Here is an 18,087-nt window from a genome sequence, read left to right as displayed (position 1 = left end):
CACAGAATGCACTTACTACTTTTGGTTAAACATACTACTTTTGGTTAAACTTACTACTTTTGGTATTCACAGAAGGCATTTAGTAGTAGTAAAGTTAGGAGTTCTAACTTTACTACTACTAAATGTCTTCTGTGAATGCCAAAAGTAGTAAGTTTAGGATTTTGTCTCAGATTAGTTCTGTGAATCAAGCCCATAGTCGATAACATCGGCCAGCACAAATACCTAACCTACAATACTGACTACTTCTGCATTGTAATGGATAAGTAGATATAGGGAAGTTACTATTCTTAACTCCACACCACATTTACTTTCCTTGACATAATAGTTAGAGACCATATTGTGGCATTAATAATGCTATTCCCCCAACCATTTGGAGTAGTTATCTCAGATCACTGGTGGAGATAATGGATTAGCTGGTCTTGGCATACTCCCTCACCTGAATTACACCAGGGGCCTCACTCTGCCATACTACCAGTGATCCATTTTTTTCAGACCAGAAATGACTAGGTCCGGTAACACAAGACTCACTTTTATTTACTGTGGACAATGCTTTCCGTCAGTCGTACACATGCCTCTCTGGCACCAGAAGCCTACTCAACCCGCCTCAAACCTGACCTGCAGTAATACCGAAAACAAATTACTCTTTTCCCAACTACTATGAGCAGATGGTTAATAAGATAGAGAAAGCCCTGTAATTGAGCTCATAATCGGGTCTGTCATATGAAAATGGAACCAGTGATACGGTGCACCCATTTTATTTCCCATCCCAGGGGTCAATAAATTGTGAACCTCACTTTTGGTGTAGCTATACCTGCTGGAATCTGGGAATCTGAGACTGGAGCCATTCGGTATCCCGAAACCAAATAGTGGATAACTCAAAAGGAGATCCTCATTGAGGGCTCCTATGGCTCCATACGGGATGAACTAGGGCCAGATCCATCAGAGGGTTTCTTTGCCCTTGTATCACGCAGGGTGAAGCAAGGGCAGCACAATCCTTAAGTCAGATTTTCCAGGTTACACAAACCCACCTTGCTTAGCCCTGCATGACTTTGTAAATCTGGAGTAACACACAGTCGCACAAATCGCTGCAATGAGTTAATATGTGCTGGGAAGGCGTTCAACCCATGCTTTTTGGCACATTCCTAGAGTTGCCATGAGTAGTAAACCTGGGAATGCGTCAAAATTGTATGCCTTCCTGATAGAGGCGCAACGAGGAGACATATCTTTATTTCTCCATGTTATTTACTGTTTCTAAGAGTGCTGCATTCTGCTGCATACTTAAAAAGAGGAAAAAGCCTCTTGTGATTGTTTTTGTACAGGAAGATGCCCATTCCTGCACAAAAGCAATCATACCTGCAACGCAGGCACCCTTGCGCCATGGTGCAAGTGTGCCTCTATTGGTGCTAGGCAGCAGATTGCACACCAGCGCAATCTGAGAGAAGAATTGCGCTATATATTGGTAAATATGGCTAATTTCTGCCCTCCCCGTTGACGCAGCACAGAAAGCTGTCTTGCCGCGTTGCGCCAAATGCTGATTCATCTGATCCCCAATGTCTACTATTTTTGGTGTATTCTCTGTTACCTTCCTCCTCCTTATCAGGCCAGCAATCATACACAATCTAATTGCACAAGTTCCTAAACTATGAAAAGCCCACCCTCTTTCGTTTGACTTAGGAACTAACATTTGCAGCCTTCTGTAAGTGTTTCATCACTTGTGATAGTAAACAACGAGTTCAGCAATTGCATTAACTTTATGAGCACATCTGTACCATGAAAGGGAACAACACATTTTTATTAAAGTAACCATATGGTCAGAGAGACAGCTGAAATGATTAAGGTTTTACGTTCAGTGCTGGTAGAATGCATGATTTGTGTTAAAAGTCCAATCAAAGAAAGTTTACTTGTCTCACCTGCATCATATTACTCTTGTCTTTTAATTTATTTACCACAGAATGGAAATTAGCATATATATTGTTGTAATATTTTATTACAGTTTTGTTGCTATTGGTATGGAGACGGGTACTATATAATACAGCTCGTGGTTGGCAGTGTAAAAAGTGATTAGTATTGTTGTAGAAGAATTATTTTATTATACCACTTCCACCATCTGTTAAATGAGCGCCTTGTCTAGCAAGAGCAATAGTTTAAGAGCTAAACACAAGAGATGCTTCTTTGCTTTATTTCGCTCCTACTTTTATTTCTGCCTGCTCTTCACCCTGTCCTTTTTTTCTCGTCCTCTTTTTCTCTCTTACTTTCTTGCTGTGTTCATTTGTGACCTGTTTGCTCCTCTTTTTCTCTTCCCGCCTTCCGCACTTTAAGTTCTTCTCAGATTTCCACCGACCTGGTACCTACACAAGACAGTAAGTGCTGTAACAAAGTGTTCATCCGTTTTAGAGGTGTTTATGAAGAGTCCAATATACTGATTCCGGACTCACTGCGTGAGGCTGATACATTTTAGCCACGGCCCTGGGTTCCTGATGATAGGGCTGCCCAGTTTTTCTCTTGCTTTTATTTTCACACCTCACATTTCAAGTTCGAGAGCTAGAACACGGTGCACAGTGGCACTGGAACAGGGGGCGTGGCAGGTGTGACAGCAACCTCAGATGACTGGTAGGGAGTTTAGGGCAAAACCTACAAATTAATAATGCTCAATTCTTTCTATTTTTGCAGAGTTTTGCATGTGTGTGTAAAGAATCAAATGAAACAGGCCAAAGTAAAAATTTCATTTGATGAAACTGCTGCATTTTCTTTTGTTATGCATATCTATGTAACACTTCCGGCCCTCCTGAGGAGAAGAACTACACCTCCCAGCAGCTTCTGCCATTAAGAGGAGAGCCCACACTGGTTCTTCCCGAATTTTGCACCAGCCCTACCGGCCTCCTAGCTCCGCACTGTCTCTAACTAGTGGGATGCACGCGGGCGGTCCCGGGCTAATGCCAAGCCAAGGGCAGGCCCGTTCATGCCCATCAGAGCTCGGACGCGGTTGGGCTGGGCCACCCCTCTTTCACCGGACACCCTGCTGACGGTGTGGTGCCCACTCCCCCTGTCTCTGAACTGCCTGCTGTCCCTGCCTCCATGCTGCCACTCGTCCCTTCGCTGCCTGCTGCCCCTGTCCTGTCTGCTGTCCCTGCGCTGCCTGCTATCCCTGTGCCTGCGCGGCCTGCTGTCGCTGCACTGCCTGCTGTACCTGTCCCTGCACTGCCTGCTGTCCCTGTCCATGCACTGTCTGCTGTCCTTGCCCCTGTGCTGCCTGCTGTCCCTTAGCTGCCTGCTGTCCATGCCCTTGTACTGCTGCGTTACCGGTTCCTGTGCTGCCTGCTGTCCCTACGCTGCTGCTCCCCCTGTCCCTGCGCTGTCTACTGTCCCCCGTCCCTCTGCTGCCTGCTGTCCCTGTCCCCGTGCTGCCTACTGTCCCTGTGCTATCTGCTGTCTCTGCCACTGCGCTGCCTGCTGTCCCTGCGCTGCCAGCTGTCCCTGCGCTGCCTGCTATCCCTGTGCCTGCGCTGCCTGCTGTCGCTGCACTGCCTGCTGTACCTGTCCCTGCACTGCCTGCTGTCCCTGTTCATGCACTGCCTGCTGTCCTTCCCCCTGTGCTGCCTGCTGTCCCTTAGCTGCCTGCTGTCCCTGCCCTTGTACTGCTGCTTTACCGGTTCCTGTGCTGCCTGCTGTCCCTACGCTGCTGCTCCCCCTGTCCCTGCGCTGTCTACTGTCTCCCGTCCCTCTGCTGCCTGCTGTCCCTGTCCCCGTGCTGTCTGCCCTAAGTCATTGCTTGGTGCCCAGGACGACTAGAACCACCTTCTAGGCCCACTAATCAAGGCCATCGCATGGCCACAAAGTAGACGCGCTGCCTATGCACTCCGCGCGATGCCTATGCACTCCGGTTTGACAACGCTCAGTGCCGGGACCCCCGTTCCTCCCGCCACCCAACGGTACACCACCAAGGAACTCCTGGACCTAGACCCCAGACACCAAAACAGCTACATCTTCTGCTCCTCATGATCCACTAAAGGACCCTTTACCTGCTTGCACTGCCATTTCTCCTGTGACACAACCTACGAAAGATCCCAAACCACTCCTGCCACATCATCAGTACCCTCTGCACGGACATTGCCTTCATCACTGAAACATGGCTCTACCCCTCCGCGAACACAGACATAACCCCCGCCACTCCCGAAGGGTACAAGATGATTCACCGAGACCACACCATCAAACAAGGCAGAGGCGTTTGCATTATCTTCAAAGATACCATCAAATGCACCATCACCAATGACAACCCCACGCCTCTCATGGAACATCTCCACTTCCTACAACAAACTGATGCAAAGGCCATGATAAGAGGCACCCTCGCCTACAGACCCCTGGGACACTGTGGAACATTCTGCGATGCCTTAGACAAACTCATCTTTCCCCTAGCAATTGACTCTCACCACTGCATACTACTCTGCAACCCATCTACCACATCATCAACCCCCAACGATGCTAACTCCATCACCCTCCTGAAGAGCATGAACAACATTGGCCTCACCAAACTGGTCACTGAACCCCCGCACAATGCTAGACACACACTAGACACCATTTTCACCTCCAGTTTCAGAATCAATTTCAGCCACACCACAAAACTCACCTGGACTGACCACACCATGGTACAATTCACCATCACCAATGCCCAGCACACCATAACCAGGCATCAGATCTCCTACCAGTGCAGCTTTAGCAAGGTCACTGAAACTCAATGGATACAGGCCCTCACCACCTCCCAACCCAAGGCCTCAACAGACCTCAATGAGAATGTCCAGAAATTCACTACCAGGATCACTGACAGCGCTGACAGAGTCGCACCACTTAAACCTACAAATTCTGTCAAGACCGCCAAGCATGCCAGCTGGTACACTCCATAGCTCAAGACACCCATGTGCAACTGCCATTAGCTGGAGAAACAGTGGCATGCCACTAAGAACCCCATCAACAGAGCAGCACACAAAACAGCCCTCAGCTACTTTCACCGACACATCAAAGAAGCCAAGAAAGCAGCCATCACCATCTGCATCAACTCCATGGCCAACCACACAAAGGAACTCTTCAAAATACTCAAATAATTCTCCAACCCTACAGCCATAGAGAACACTATCCTTCCTCCCAGAACTCTGTGACACCCTCTCAGACTACTTTCACAGCAAGTTCACCAACAACTACAACAATTTCAACCCCCATCCCTCCACCCTCAACAACCTCAAACAACCAGAGAACATCACCCAAGCCATTACCGCCTGGTCGCCACTCACCACCATGACCACCTTAGCCATCATGTCATCCATCCACACCGGGGCTCCCACCGACCCCTGCCCCCACCACCTCTACAACCATTCATCGAACCCTATCCACAACCATCTCGCCAGCATCCTCAATTCCTCCATCTGCACTGCAACCTTCCCGGACAGATGGAAACATGCAGATGTCAGACCCCTCCTTAAGAAATGCTCCGCCGACCCCAGAGATCTAAAAAATGATCATACGATTGCCCTGCTCCCATACCTAGCCAAAGTACACAAGAAAGTCATCAACCAGCAGCTCACAGAATTCCTGGACCAAAACCAACTACTGGACGCTTCACAATCGGACATCAGAACACTCCTCAACCGCAGAGAAACTGTGACCATGATCCTCCTCGACCTCTCTGCGGCGTTCGACACCGTCTCCGACAACATCCTCATCAACAGACTCTATAACATAGGCATGCAACAAGATGCCCTCAAATGGATCGCCTCCTTCCTGACAGGATGCACACAGAGCATCCAACTGACTCCCTTTACCTCCGCACCCAAAGACATCATGTGCGGTGTACCAAAAGGATCATCCCTCCGCCCAACCCTTTTCAACAGCTACATGACCCCCCTTGCAGATGTTGTCAGATCCCACTGACTCAACATAGTCTACTATGCAGATGACACTCTCGCTCACCGAGTACCCCTCCAATGCCAAAACCAGCTTCTGCAACACCATGACTAACATAGCCAAATGGATTAGAGACAACTGCCTCCAACTCAACTCTGGTAAAACTGAAGTACTGATCTTTGGCAAGAACTCCTCCATATGGGACCACAGCTTTTGGCCTGCAGAACTCAGACCTACACCAACACTGACCTACCACGCACACAACCTCGGTATCATCTTCAACAGCCAATTGACCATGACACAACAAGTCAACATAGTCACCTCCTCCTGCTTCTACACAGTTCGCATACTCCGCAGAGTCTTCAGATGGATCACAACTGAAACCTGAATGACCTTCACTCCGGCCCTCGTCACAAGCTGTCTCAACTATGACAACACCTTCTACACAGGCATCTCTACTTAGCTCCTCAGAAGACTCCAGACCATACAGAACTCTGGAGCCAGATTCATCCTGGACCTCCCCAAACGAACCCACATCACCCCACAACTGAGAGACCTCCACTGGCTCCCCATCCAGAAGAGATGCTAGTTCAAGATCCTCATGCACGCCTACAAAGTCCTCCACAACCTAAGACCTGTCTACATCAATCATCCACTGAACTTCCACCAGCCATCCAGACACCCTTGCTTCTCTTCACTCGCCATTGCACACACTCCCAGCATCAGTCTCAGCTGCAGCAGAGGCCACTCCATCTCCGACATCTCTGCCAAGACCTGGAACAACTTTCCCTTCCAACTCCATACAGCCTCCTCGCTGGCAGACTTCAGAAAGAAACTCAAGACCTGGCTCTTTGTCGGAGAAGCAGCAATCAGATACACCAAGGGTACCTGTGCTGCGCCTTACAAATAAATGACTGATGGATTTACATGTCTACAAGTATCTGTCAAAAAGGAGGGTCCTTTGTAACTTCAAGTTAGTTAGATCCCCAATGAAGAAAGATAGCACTTCAGAGTTTTAAATCATCCCCAAAAAGTGAACACAATGTGCTAGCTTTTTTCTACAGTATATACACATAATAAAATATTAGTCCAGATGAAAAGTAGAAATTAGACCCATTTACACCTGAAATGGTCAAAATAAGAGCACAATTCAATACATTATTTTCACTTTGTGTGATGTATGAAAGGATAAACCAACTCAGATGTATAGTTCCTTTATAGGTTTGGCCTAAAGGACAGCTTTAACTGTCTCTGCAGACTATTAATTTAAGATTATAGTAAATACTACTTAAACACAATATTAAATACTAGAATACATAAAGGGGCTTGCATGCAGCTTGGAGAAGTGGATCCGCCCACTTTAGCCACTGGTTCCTCTGACTTTGATGGCTGCATTTTGCTCGTGCACAATGTGCACAACTGCTGAAAAAGAAGCTCCCTTTAGTAACTTGGCTGTTGAATAAATGTCCCCTTTATAAATAAAAGGTTCAGTATAGCTAATTTCCATAAATCACATTATTTATTTTACCATTTTTGAGGACCCGGAAACACTTGCAGGCAGCCACCGACCGAGCCATTCCATGCATCCTGCAATGATTTGCATCCCCATAGGCATTTCTTTGGAATCCATGTATTTTCTCATTCTTTTAACATTCATTACGTTCCAAAATGGCCGACATGTTCCTTTCAACATAGAGGCATAAGCAACATATGCAAGTTAGATGTGTCTGTTAATGGAGAACCCCCGCCCATTTGTTTGCGAGAGGGTCGTTAATGCAAAGCTCATACTGTAATCATTTTATTGCATTTTTTTCTAGCGAATTAGTACTACTGTTAAGCATGAGGCTTAGACAAAGGGGTTCCACTACTTGTTAAGCCATTGTAGACTCATGGTAGGGCTGTGCTGTCTCCATTCAATGTTTTGCTTTCTATGAAGCATTTCTCAGTAGAGTCCTTCACTAGCTGAATTTCCAGTGTTGTACAGAACATGCTTTTCCAACAGAAAGACGTGTATGATCGAGTTTAACAAGTTTTGGAGTACAAATCGTGAAGATAGGAGTACATTGTCTCCCAGCCTGGAAACGTGTATTATTTTTTGCAGTAAAAAAAGAGTTAACAACTGCTTCAAAACTAAAATGAGATACACTAGAATTCTGTTCTAATCCTTATCTCATTTTCAACATTGAATGATTATTAAGGGTAGTTGAAGCATCTAAAATAAATGTATATATTTTACGTTATTGGCATTTGCAATTGAGTACAATAAGGTAACCCTGTGATGAAGACAAAAAAACTGGTGATTTTCTTTACATTGAAATATTACTATATTTTCCACCTTTACTGCTGGAGAGTTATTAAGTGAAGGTGACTTGAATGTGACTTCGTTTATGTTTAATCTGGCCACTTTATCTTGTATCAGTGGCCTATAATTCCTTGGGTAGCAGTTTCTGTAGTCACCACCTAATTGTGTCATTTTGTCAAGACGTTGCATGTCCCCAGTTTCAGATCCCAAGCACAAGGAAGGACCTAAGGGCCTTATTATGATGGTGGTTGGGAACTGGACCGCCCGCCTAGCTGTCAGGGGTCCTGCCTTAAAGCCTGTCGCAATGTGTATATTTTGTATTGTGGCGTGTGCTGCAGCCAGCTATCTCATGTAATCTAAAATGTCAGAAATTAATAAAAAAATTCATATGTACATGCAGGCATAGAGGGACTTTCGGACAGCTTGGATTCAGTGATCTGTTCAACTGTTATTCACATTTTACTGCTGCCCACCAGGAAATACAAGATGGAGCAGTGGATCGGCCTACTTCAGCCATTTGCTCTCTTGCACTTAGTGATGGAGCTTTGCTTCATCACACGTGCACCCATCTCTCCAAAATGAAGTGCACTTCAATCTTAGTGCCTGCGAGACAATATTTACTTTTCTTAAAGTTTTTTTCTTTCCATTCTTTATCCTTTTTATTTTTCTTAGTCTTCCCTGTTTTTTAAACAATGTCTTCGTGTTGAGAGTAAGTAAAAAAATGATAATATGTATTCTTTGTGCCAAAAACATCATCTTTTCCTGTGACATGCATTAAATCTTGATAGGGTTTGGACAGTAGCGTTGCAAGAATACTAAGGGCCCGGCAGCATAAAAAGAGAACGACCCCTTTGACTGATATTGGGGCAGTAAAATACAACATTGGCAGGGTTCAATGAGCTCCCCAAGGCCCGGGCCCTGGTGCACTGTACCTGCTGCACCAATAGTAGCTTCACCCCTGAGTTTGTGTAACTGTTTTAAGTACCCTTGCCTGCTAGTTAGCACCTTTAGGTTTCTCTTAAAATTAGATGTGTTGGTGTTTTCCAAAGTTAACATTCTTATTGGAAGCACATGGTCGCCGTGTTAGGTTGCAGTGTATTATTTGTCTCCTCTTTATTTTGATGAATATGCTGGCAATAAAAAAGAAACATGCTATATGTTGCCAAGGCTAGACGTATTGGCTTTGCCTGTGCTTGTTTACATATCTTCATTCCTCAATTTACAAGTGTGATCTATGACACTGTGCATGGGAAAAGGTACTAGTGCCGTGCAATATTGATTCCCTATACACTAAACTATTGTGCTTCTGTTAAGTTTAAAATTGTTGACATTTCACTCTTCTAGTGTATATCATTTTATGCTGGACGTGTTGATTATGCTGTATTATAGTTAGGACTCCTGGTTTTATTTATTTTACAGACATTTCCTCCTGTAAAATGAACCATATTTATTTTTTACTCTTTTTTATCTGTATTATTCCATATTTATTTAGTGAAAACATGGGATTTGGAGTTAGTATATTTCAATATTTATTTAACCGTCCAAAGTACACTTGCAATTGGATGCCTTAGAGATTCCATGTTATTAATATTGGATGCCTTTTTCGTGTTATAAGAAGCCATACATAATGCATATGAGCCACGCAGTGTATAGTTTGCAATTTGTAGCAGGTTTTACCTTTTAGAAAGCACGTGGGCAAAGGTCTCTGAAATGCACAATTGTCACTCAGGTTGCAATACTGATTCAGGCATATATGGAAATGTATGCCCGGATATCTGGGCCCTAGTCTCTTAGCTCTCACATCATCATTATATTTTGTTTAGAAAGTCGCAGACAAATAAATATTTAAGGTGAATGGAGACCACTTGAGTCACTTAATTCGCATTTTTCTGTGCCTCTTGGAATGTCAATGACTTTCCGTAGTCGCAGGAACTGGCTTTGGTCTCAAACCAAAATTAACAATTTAGTGCATCGCACAGATGCTTCATTAGAAAAAACTGTCGCTTTTTAACCCTACGGCCTGTGAGTCTAGCAGTCCAGATTCACACCATGAAAGTTCTTCAAAGGAAGACAGACCTATTATCTGTATCTTTCATATTTAAAAATAAACATAGACAGGTATGGTTTTTGTGGGTATTTATCTGTAAGAATCTGCACAAATGGAGAGACATATTTAGAGCACGCATGGTTTCATTGTTAAAACAACCTACATCAAGATGACATTTTTGGCATCTGTTTACCCTTTGTAATGTGTTGAGAATTGTTTAAATTCATGAGGTCGCTGTAATTTCAGTCACAGCCCAAATAACCTTTGTTGGAAGAGTCAGCTGGTTGTTCCTCATGATTTGTTAGCGTCGTACTGTCATTTCCTGTAAGAATGTACTTTCTATGAATGATTATGGCCTATCTTGCCGCATTTGTACCATATTTTACTGACACATTGATAAATATGAAATTCAAAATGTAGCAATGTACCACTTTTTTACAAAGAGGTCATGGAGGGATGCGTGTTCTCACACTCTCTAACTGGAGGAGGTTGGATCATTTGTTGCATTTGTTGCACTTGTTCAAGCAGTAGCACAATCATGGTTCAAAACCCCTATAATTGTAGTGAACTGTCAACTGCTAATGGGCAGCACCCCAACTTTGAAATTTGTTCCAGCATCTCTGACCGTAAGTCTTTCTTATGTTATTATAACAACATGATTACTCGTCTATAGTTTACTATTCTAAACTTCATTCTGGTAATATTTTGGGAAATTGCATGCATGAGCTTGGTTGAGAAGTAATTTGGTGACACCGCTGGTGCATTGATTGAGATATATTGTATAGCCACAATGATTGGTAGGAAAATGTTGGTGCTGAGAAATCATAAAAAGATTTAGGGGCACATGCATCAAGGTATTTTGCGATCACAAACAGTGCGATTCGCAAAAATCGGCCGTTTGCGATCGCAAAATGGCCTTCCCTAATGCATGAAAGTTATTTGGATTCACAATTCAGGTAATCACAATTTTTTGCATTTACCTAAATTACGAATGCAAATTAGTCGATATTTGCGCAACTCAATATTTTTTACTCAATACTCTGTCTGCACACAAAAATTCAGCAGTTATATATAGCTGAGCTAACTATAACTCACGGCCCCGCAATGCACTGCTTATGACCTCACATATTACATCACTCATGACATGGTCAGTGACATCATTCATGAGCACGATGAAATCTCAAATGACATCGGTGATTCCATCACTGATTACATCATCTGCAGAATCGTTGATGCACCCACTGATTTCCCCCATGTTACCTTTAATACACCCACTCCACTTCCACACTACCATTGTCAAAAGCATTGACACACCCATACCAGTACTTACACACCCACTCAATGATTCATAGGTCCTCTCATGCACCCATACACAGACTCACTCACTATTATAGCCACTGACATATCCACTCATGCACCCATAGAGCCACTCACACACTGTCTGCCTCTCATAGAGCTGCTCACACACCTACTCACTCACCCATACAGTCAATCGCACAGCCACTTACTGAACCTTACAGATACAAACACACCCACTCACTTACTCTTACAGATACTAACACATACTCACTCACCTACATAGTCACTAACAGAAACACACACTCACCCATGCAGCCACTATCACAATCCCTCACTAACACATTCAGTGCCTCATATACTCCAACACTCACCTATACTGCCTATCATATATGCAGTTACTCACCCATATGCAACTGACAAATCCATTAACTCACCAGCACAGCCACACACACACTCAGTAACCTATACAGCTCCTCACTTATGCACTCACTAACTCACACAGCGACTGACACACCCACTCACTCATTCATGCAGGCAGTCACACATCCTCTCACCCACCCACACAGACACTCAAACACACATACAGGTACTCAGCCAACCAATTAATCACCAATACAGCCACTCACATACCCACTCACCAACCCATACAGCGACTTGGAAACCAACTAACAGACAAAGACATTCTAACCATCTAGTCACTCACCCATACATTCACTAAGACACCTAATCACTCACTTATACAGTCAGTCATGCACCCACTGAATCATCCATACAGACACTCATACACCCACTGATCCATCAATACACCTTGGTATATATATTTAACACTCATAATGTTTTTTAAAACATTCACAGTCACTGGGTGATGTCATCAGTGATATCATGAGGGATGTCAATGACCATGTCATGAGTGATGTAATATGTGAGGTCATAAGCAGTGCATTGCGGGGCACGAGTTATAGTTAGCTCAGCTAACTATAACTGTTGTAATCGCCAGTAGGGAGTTATAGTTAGGACCTTGTTTCTATTCAAAAAGCGTTTTTTCTTTTGCCAATATCTTTGGCGCCGGTTGACGAAACTTCGCAAAATCTTCAAAACTAGATGTCCGCTCTGGTCAGCTCCTGTCTTGAAAGTTTTGGGGTGATTTGTCAAGCGGGGGCTGAGAAAAAAGGGGGGTCCCAAATGCATTTTCCCTATGTTAATTTCCATAGGAATCTTTAGAAACGGCTACAGCTCGAACTGCTGAACAGAATTACACCAAATTTGGCAAAAAAGGTAGCTCTTGGTTCAGAAAGCACCTTTTTTTTAAATGGTGTAAATCCATTGAGTAGTTACTGAGAAATTCAAGAAATAAAAAATGTGTATATCTGAGCACCGAGGAGGAATCGCGACTCCTCCTGAGCAGGAGCTGACTTCTGATTGGCTGCCAACACTCCAAACCAGGAAGTTTTGGCAGCCATCTTGTGACGCCATAACTGAGTAACAAGAAATCAGTTGGAAAAAAGGTGAAAAACAGGAAAAGGAGGCAGGGTAGAAACACCCTAACCCCCTAGGCATGCACAGAAGGTCCCACAGGGAACACCAGGGCCAAAAAAATCATTTACTTAAAGAAAAAACGTCCAAATTTGTGCTGGGTGCACAAATACGGCCAAGTAAACAAAAAAACACAGCGCAGACTCCAGCGCTTTGTTATTCTTAAGCCCCCGGGTGGGCCAGGTCCCAGGGGCAATGCTGTTTTATGTAGTGGGGGCCCACAGGGGCCCCCTCAGCCACTGGGACTGCCACCTCCCCGGGGCTTCATTGTAAAAATGCTGCCGGAGTTTAAAGTGCTTCCATGGGAGGGGACAGAAGCTCCACGTAACGTACAACTTCACATTTGCAGGTTCCTCCTCAGGAGAGTCTTGGCAGATCTGTTTGCTGCTAGCATGTCCAGAAAAAAGCCTCCACACTGAACGGCATCCTTATGGCCAATGCATTCTCCCACCGGGGAGAAATTAGGTGCAATTCAGTATCAACAAGTCATGGTGTGGACGAACTAGCGAGCCAGGCAACCACTCGCAGCGCAAAGTAATCAGCAGCAGTAAATGAAGTTGCAGAATCCAGGCGGTACCCTTCCGCTTGCTACAACCGATGTCCGCCCAGGCGATGGTCTGCTGCTCCCCCGGGCTCTGTCCTTGATCCGTGAGGTATTAGGGACATCCATGGACAGGCGCGCCTCCGGGACAGCCATGTAATCCAAACAAGCTCCTTAAAGCGGCTGGCTCAGAGCATGCCCTACGTTCCTTCTTCAAGAGAGCCCTGTGCATTATCGGTGTCAGGACCCCTTGCTGGGTCTGGGAAGCCCTCAGCCATAAGGTGCAGGCTCGCCTTGCCCCTGGGAGAGGCAGGTACTCAGGAAACAACCTCACAGCACCATCCCATGCCCTGTGCCGGGCAGCTTCCCCAGCCGCACTCTAGAGCTGACAGGCACCCTCCCACTGCAGCCAGGGAATGCCCTCTATTCTTCAGGCAACATCTGCTGCCGTCCCTCCCGTGCTGCCAGTGCCATTCTCCCAGCGGGGCTAGGTGTCTGATCCCACTGCCCCCTCTCCGCCTGCTGCAGCCCCCATGATTTCACGCCTTAGTCATTGCTTCTCTGTGGGTCTGTGAGGCAGACAGGATGCCTTGTCTAGGGGTCTTTGGGAGGGCACCCAGGTCACTGGAGCAAACACACCATGAGCTGCAGCTGCAACAAGTGCAGAGTCGAAAACAAACAAAGCACATCTGCTGCTTCAGTGGGGGCAGCCCGAAGTTTAGGGCCCAGCGTCTGATGCGTTCCGGCTGAGCTGAAGGGAGCATCCCAAAGTTTAGCCAAGCACTCCTCTAATGTGCAGGAGCAAGAATGCCGAGAACATTGGGGCAAGCAAGGAAAATGTCCCATTTGACTGATTTGAGGGCAATAAACTACAGTCATTATGTAAATGTGTGCCAGGTATCATTTACTGCTGATCAAAGGCGTGGTTACCATTGGTGGATGTCATGAATGATGTATTATGTGACGTCATCAGCAGTGCATTGCAGGGGCAGGAGTTATAGTTAGCTCAACTAACTATAACGGCGGAATGTTCTGGTTTTGTATGAGAGAAATGTCCAACTAACTATAACGTCCCTGAAACCTATGTTTTTTTCAGTCAATTTCAAAGGTTTTTTAAATAATAATTTCTAACTATAAAGTCCCTAAAACCTATGTTTAGTTCAGTGAATATATATATATATATATATATATATTCACTGAAAAAACCATAGGTTTCACACACGTTATAGTTACAAATTAGCATTTAAAAAACCTTGCAAATTCACTTAAAAAACCATAGGTTTCACACATGTTATAGTTAGGTGGACATTTCACTCGTAAAAAACCAATGAAATTCCCCCGTTATAGTTAGTGCAGGCAACTATAACTCACTCGAACGCAATCCTCTGCTGATGACGTCAGATATTACATCACTGTATTTAGACACTTATTTACCCATGTCTTCTTCCATTAATCTTTAGCTATACATATATTACAAATATTTATTTTTCATAAAGACACATATGTCAACAGTGATGCAATATCTGACGTCATCAGCAGAGGATTGCGGTCGCGTGATTGACAGCTATCATAGACATAGAAAAAGGACTACAATTAAGGTCTCTACCACACACATAGATGAAGAATTGCAGATGAAAAATAACAGGTCTTATATTAGATGTAAACTTAGCTCCATTTCAACAGACTTTGCCTCAAATAGTTGAAACATTTAATGGAGTTGGTGACAACACTTGCCTTGAAACCCCAGGCATGCAATCTTATCATTAAATAAGCAAATATACATATGCTGTAGTCATCAAAACCAGGTATCACTCTTGCTCTTGCCCATGAAACACTAACAATTCTATATTCAGCACTGTCAAATATTTTTGCTCCTATAGAAAAATGTAAGTTTCTAAGACATTAATAAAATGATGAGTCATATATACATGGTAAAAATTCATAAAGTGGAACCAAATTGGAAGACAGCTGAAAATACTCTGATGTACAAGGTCTTTTATTGTTGCACTTCACAATACTTATCCAAGGATTGGTTTTGCTGCATTGCCTTTTTGTTTTGCGGCAACCTATCATGGAAATCACTGCAGCTATATTCAAAGTGAACCCTCGTGATCAACAATGCTTTCAGAGTCCCCAGCTCCATGCTGTTTCTTTCATCCGTCCAGGTATTGTTCATAATGGAAAAATTCTTTTCACTCTAGCATTTGTTCCTGGCAGACATAATGATCACTGAACCGTCAGACTAATGTTCTTAAACATAATGGGCCAGATTCACAAAGGTTCTCCCTACTCATAATGGACGTGGCAGGTGGCTTGCAATTGTGACGGGACCTCTGCATTGCAGTTTCTGTTTGCGGAGGCCCCATCATGAATGCAGGCCCCCCCACCACAACTGCAGGGGCCCCGGAATGAGTATTCTTTGTGAATCATGCCCAATATTGTGATTTTGGAAATGTATAAAATTCACCACCCACTGTTCCTCTGCAACCTTCCTTTGGGTGAGTCTATCTGCTGTACATTTTCATACGCAGGTGATATAGTCAAAAAGCTCATCCATTTCAAATTTGTGTAATGCTGATTTTACAAACAGCAGAGATATTTCACCATTATCCCAGACAGGAAGAGTATCAAGAAGGATCCAGGAAAAGAGTTCAAGTCAGAAAAAATGGCCACACTCTTCCAAGTAGTCAATACTGAAGAAAGCACACACAGAGTTACATATTTGTGTTTATGATACTAGTCTTTGTTACTTCAGGACTTATAAAGCTTCTTCACGATTATGCCCCTGAAGTAGGCATCTCGACATTCCTTTGACTATCAATTGTGTCATTTATCTTGCAATATCTATGGCATTTGCAAGCTGGTTTTCAATTTCCATTTCTTGTATTTTGCCTCAGAAAAGAGACTGTTGCTTGTGCAAAAACCAGAACCAGACAGGGTTTTAAAAAAAAAACATGACTGTTGCTAGCAGGGGATTTGCTCGGGACAGAAAATAACAACGTAGAGCCGGGAACAGTTAAAGACCCTGTCAACTGCAGAAATAAAAGAAAGCACATCATTCTTTCTATTACTTAGGAGTCTCTGATAATCTATATCAACAAACTCACAAAAAATCATTTTAGATGTTCGGTTCGGACAGTGTAGATATTGAAGTATTTCTACAATTTTAACATAAAAGATTCTATGTTCATAGGCAACTCATCAGCAGTAGTTTGCATTGCATTATGGACTATGGTGCAGATTTATCAAAATTTGATACAGTGCAACGCAAGAAGACAACTTGAACTGCGTCAAATGGAAAGGTCGGAAATGTGCCATATTTTCTAAGATGTGGTGCATTCCAGCCCTCTCACGGCGCTGGCAAACTTTGGGGGCAGATTTAAAAGAAAGTGACGCATCTGTAGAGATGCGTCACTTTCCCAGCACCACCCTGAGAAACCCTTGCATCACCATGGATGTGCCATATTTACAACACAGCAAACACAAGGAGATGATGGACAGAGTGCTGAAACTTTTCAGACACTCACCCCCAGTCACAGATCTAGGTTGAATTCATCACCATTCTTTAGCTCACTTTGCCACCTCAGTTCAGACCAAGCTATATGCAAATCAGTCTTGTGCCTCATGGGAACAGTCCAGCTCGAACTGCCAAGTCAGGTCTTCCCTGAACTGGAAAAAAGCATCCTGGGACCGGTTTCTGGGTAACACCCTTCATCAGCCAGGCTAGCTTGAATCCAGTGGCAAAGTGAGCAAGGGACCCACGTCTGGGCATACCCTGCCAACTTAGGTTGAACAAAGAAAATACAAGGCAAAGTCAGCTAAAAGAACGATGATGGATTCAACCCAGATCTGTGACTGGGGCTGAGTGTCTGAAAAGTTTCAGCTTCCGTCCATCATCTCCTTGTGTTTGCTGTACTTACAACACGGCGCACCATGGCGCAAGGATTGACAGATGCATCGGAAATTGTGACGCTTCTATTGGCGCAAAAGTCACACATTGCTGGAGTTGTGTCGCAAGCATGACGCAACTCCAGCAATACATGGGGAGGCCTATCCTCATTGTGCTGCATCACTCCTTACACCTGCTCCAAGCAGACGTAAGGTTTTGATGCAGTGGCGTCCTATAAGTGATGCAGTGAAATCATGTAGATTTCACTACGTCACTTCTAGGAGGTTTTATTGCGTGGGAACGCCCACCCTGCAAACATTATGCCTGACGCAGGTATAAAGTGATACAGGGCTTCACAATGTGACGCATCTCCCTAGATGCATTATGTTGTAAATGGGACGTATTTTTACGCTGCCGCTGAATCACAAAAAGTGACGCACAGCGGTGCCAAAATGGCACAAGGGGCTTGTAAATCTACCCCTATCTGCTGCCTAGTGAAAATGCAGGCACCTTTGCAAGGGTGTCTGAACTGCAGGCATGATTGTTTTTGTGCAGAAAGTGGCACCTTCCTACACATAAACAAT

The sequence above is a fragment of the Triturus cristatus genome, chromosome 2_2, assembly GCF_964204655.1.
Source record: "Triturus cristatus chromosome 2_2, aTriCri1.1, whole genome shotgun sequence".
In the NCBI taxonomy this organism is placed as follows: domain Eukaryota; kingdom Metazoa; phylum Chordata; class Amphibia; order Caudata; family Salamandridae; genus Triturus; species Triturus cristatus.
This window is presented reverse-complemented; position numbering follows the sequence as displayed.